General features: G+C 54.1%; 1 pseudogene; it reads right to left on the bottom strand.

The window, feature by feature from the left end:
* Window positions 1–2637: 2637 nt before the first annotated feature.
* On the bottom strand, window positions 2638–3326 carry LOC123428737 (annotated as a pseudogene).
* Between the last annotated feature and the right edge of the window lie 1206 nt (window positions 3327–4532).

The following is a 4532-nucleotide window of genomic DNA, read 5'->3' as shown; positions in this document are numbered from 1 at the left end:
TTGTTCCGTCAAGATCATGGTGTTCCCTTGTTCTATTTAGTTGCTTGTTATGAATATTGTCTAATTCTTTCATGTTGTCGAATTTTTTGTTCCATTTTCCTACCGAAGTGCTGCCGAAATTTTCCGTGAATTCTTGCTTGTTTCTCATATCAGTCCTCATCGCTTTGCAACCTTCAAGGATCGTTGGTTTCACTCGTTTGTCAAAGAAGCAATTAAGTTTTTACCTCTTGTTCTTCTCATCCTCTCCCCCTTTCATTCTTGGATCTCGGGGCGAGATCCTCTTGTAGTGTAGGAGAGTTGTATCATGCATCATCTCCATCATCTCTGGTGTGATTGCTTCCCTTGTTGTGTTCATTTGTTTTTCCCTCTTCTCCTAGCCACTCCTTGATCCTTTCCTTTTCCCTTTGCTTTCATTTATTTGAGTTGCAGATTTAAGTGCTCAAATAAATGTTTCGGTTGACCCCATAAATAATATCTATTGTATAGGGTCTCCACCAAAAATCTCAGTCCATTTGGGGTTGGTTTGGTTATGGTTTATAATTTAGGCAAGTTTGATATAAATTCAAAAACTTGTCCGAATTTATATTCTGTAAAAAATCTCCAAACCAATTTTATTAAATCCTCCTTATTTTTCTGGCTCCGAAAAAATTTCTCTCTTGTTGGAATTCCAACTTCATCCATTGTTTTATTTCTTTGCAAGTGTTGTAAAAGAAATTAAAAAAATAAAGAGAGAGGGAGAGAGAGGCCAGCCTGAGCCAAGCCGGCCCAAGGCCCACAACGGCAAGGCCCAACCCTAGCGACAAGAGGCGTCGCTCTATCCCCTTCTCCCTCGCGAGCCCCTGTGCAGCCTCCTCCCGATCCCATCTCCTTCCTCGGCCTCCCAGCGCCGCTCCCTCCTCCCGATCCTCTCCTCGGGCACCCAGCGCCGCCCTAGCCCTGATTCCCTGCCGCCATTGGCCTCGCTCGCCCAGGGAGGAGCTCCCCTGCCGCCGGAGATCCCCCGCGCCGCCGTCCCTCGCGAGCCCCTGCCGCAAGGAGCTCCCGCGCCGCCACAGCCCCGTGCCGCGGCCTCCCTCTTCCCTCGACCTCGCCTCTGGTCGCCGCTCGCCATGCCCTCGCCGCCGGAGTCCCTCGCGAGCACCCCCTCTCCCCGTTCACCACCTCGCTCGCACCAGGGAGCAGCTCCCCTGCCGAGCGTCTGTCGTTCCAACCGGATCCCGCCTCCCGCGTCACCCCCGCCATGCTCGCCTCCCATGCCAAGCCCCTCCAGGGCCCCTCGCCCTTGCCCTCGCCTCCTCTCGCGGATGTTCCCCTCGCCTCCTGCCCCCGCAAGCTCTCCTCGCCCTGCCGCAGTTCTCCATGGCCGGCCACCGGAGAGGTCCCGCTCGCCACGGCAGCCATGGCCTCCTCCTTCCTCGCCCGACCTGAGCGCGCCTCCCTGTTCCCCTCGCCCCGCTGCTGTTGCTTGCCGGTTGCTGTATGCTGCTGAAGTTGCTTGCCGCTGGTGCTGCTTGCTATAGCTTGATGTGCCTGTTGCTCGCCCTGCCTTGCTGCCGCCGTTGCTTGATGCTGCTGCTAGCTGCTTGCTTGCAGCCACCAAATGTCTGCTTAGTTACTTGTTGTTGTTGCCTTGCCCTGCTGCCTCTTGGGACGTCGCCGAAGACCGCGTGCACCATTCCTACCATTGTGGATCCGACAAGTTCGCCGAGTACCACGACATCCTCGACGACCCCGAACATCTACGAAGTAGTGTACGACTACCGACGCGAAGAAACGTGTGCCACTACGCCAAGTGTACGTTTACCGACGCCGAAGACCCGTGTACAGCTACTTCCACAACGACCACGACGACCTATGTTCACACCGCAACGACCAGTCCGCTCCGATATGCACGCTTCGAAGGTATACGTTGGAACGTTGTCGTGAACCGAGTGCATGTGATGTATGAGATGTAAACCGTATGCTTGCGCCATACGTGTTTGCCCGTTGCACGTTGTTCCTCTTTTGTTGTGCCCCCGACACATGGGAACCCGATAAACGGGATCACCACATCATTATTTGGCATGTCACGCACTCACTCCCTATTCGTTGGCACCGATATCTCGTTGAGTTATCGGGATAGGAACGTTGCCGTGGCTTCACCGTTCGACTACGTTGGTTCGCTGACTTCACGGAGTTGTTCTTCTTCCAAGCGGGATCTCAAAGCTGGTCTGGCCCAGAGGTTACGGCCCAACCAGAGAGCAACACCGACTTATGACAGGCCTTCGCTCTCCCCCCACCAAAAGACTAGCCTGTTAGGAGTGGACACCCTCATCCTTATAAGTCGTGTTATGTGTCTTCTCCCATATAACAGGCCTTCGCTCTCCCCCCACCAAAAGACTAGCCTGTTAGGAGTGGACACCCTCATCCTTATAAGTCGTGTTATGTGTCTTCTCCCATAACCGATATGGGACTAAACCCAACATATATTACCTCTCTGTTAAAACTAATTATGTAATTAGGGGAAAATATCCCCTTGCCCAACCGTCAAGCAGTTCCTCCCGCGACGACGGTTCTCTCTCTTTTCTTCGTGGAACCGACACATCCCTTTGGATGATCGCGTCTCCTCCCGTTGTATAAAATGGCAGATCCCTGTCATCATTGAATGAAGAATCTCATTTTCTTCAAACACGTTATCAGCACTTGCGCTACCAGAGAGAGCGAAAGCAAACAGAGAAGGAGAGAAGGGAAGGGGAACTTGCCGTCGGTGAGATGCCATGCCTCGTCTCCTTTTTCCTTCGCCTCATCCGCGAGCACGGTCGCCGCTACCGTCGCCGCCACGGAGTAGGGGGACTCCGGCGCTTCCGCCGGAGGATGCAGGCCATGTGCCGCTTCGGCCGCAATGCTGCTAGAGGCGGTGGGATGGGTGCGCGTGGACGCGGTTGCCGCGCCGCCGGAGGCGCCCACCGCGGCGCTCCTCGCGCCCGTCGCACTACGCCGATGGGGCTCGACCCCTGGCTGGTGACCGGCCCGAGCGCCCCCGCGGTGCACGAGGCTGCCGTCGCGCCTGCCCCGCCTCCTGGATCCCTGCCTCCACCACCTCCTCCACCAACAGCTTGGATGGTGCCGCCGACGCCCACGCCGGCCGCCGAGACCGCCGGCCCGAGCCGTGGCCCTCCTGGCTACGTGCCCGTCCCGATGCGTGCCTTTGCGGAAGGGGAGGCCACGCTCGGCTTCGTCTCTGCGCCCACCGGCACATCCAGCATCATCCACCTCGGAATAGGGATGGAAGGCGCCGACGCCTTTGCCCCGCCACTGCAGGACATGGTCGCGGGCTCGAACAGCATCGCGGAGTGACGCTTCGGCCGCCTCTTCGGGCGTGCCGTGGCGAGCCTCGACCGTCGCCCTGGTCGCCGCCCCGGCTCGTGGGCTCCGGCGAGCCTTGGATTCGCCGCCGCCCCGCCTCAGGCTGGTCGCCGTGTCCCCGCTGACGTGGTCGTCGTCTCTTCGGAGGAGGGGGCCGCTTCGTCTGCGTTAGGCCGGTGATGGCGTGCAGGCGCTGGGGCGTGCAGCGGCTTGGTCTCTGTCAGCCGCGCCGTGTAGGAGGTGGAGATAGAGAGTTGGTCTGGAGGCTGGCGCCGTGCGGGTCGTGGCCTTATCCACAACTGCTCCAGCCTCTAGTGCGGTGCAGGCTGGCTGGGCTCTTCCGGCTATGCAAGCCCAGGCCAAGGCGTTGTGTAGCCTCGGGCTAGCCCTCGTGGCTGTGTTTTCTTTTCTTCTTCTCTTTTCGTATTTAAGTACTAGTTAGTACTAGTCACGTATTTCTATATGAGTAGACTAGTATTGTTTAGTCTTTAATGTGATTACTTACATTTAGTCTAGTTCTAGACTTATTTTAGTTAAAACTTGTGTGACTATTAGTATATTTATATTATGTAATGACTTGATAATATAAATAAATTATCGGATTTCATCCAGAAAGTATGACATGTTTCATGTGTTTACCACATATTTCATTGAACATGTTTTGCGATTGAGATTCGCTTCTCTCGCGTGTCAAACTTGCAAATTTTTTGAACATTTCTCCCTCGTCTTATTTGGAATCACAAGGTGATGAGTTGGGATCTACTGCTCATTTGCAGACTATCCCCTCTTACTGTAAGGTCTACGCTTTGTCAATCTTGACATGCGATTACCTTCAACGTGTATTCCTTTATATCTAAATTGTAGCATACACAAGGTAATGGCTATGCAGCCTATTACTGTGAGATCTAAGTGATCTTCAATGTGTTATGTTCTCACAATTGAGGTTGAGAATTTTTCAAGTTTTACACTTGACTATCAAATTTTTGCATTCTTATTACACAACCATGATGGTTTTTAATTTACCGCCCGTAAATTAATTATCTCTGGTTCCTCATGTAGGCCAAGATGACTGCCAAAGAGTTTGAGGAGCTTGCCCTCAATGGCCACAACTATCCTACATGGGCCATGGACATCAAGATCAGTCTTGCGTCCCGTGGGATTGCGCTTGCAATCCAGCCTCCGGAGAC

Source organism: Hordeum vulgare, chromosome 2H (genome assembly GCF_904849725.1).
Source record: "Hordeum vulgare subsp. vulgare chromosome 2H, MorexV3_pseudomolecules_assembly, whole genome shotgun sequence".
NCBI classification, from domain to species: Eukaryota; Viridiplantae; Streptophyta; class Magnoliopsida; order Poales; family Poaceae; genus Hordeum; species Hordeum vulgare.
This window is presented reverse-complemented; position numbering and strand designations above follow the sequence as displayed.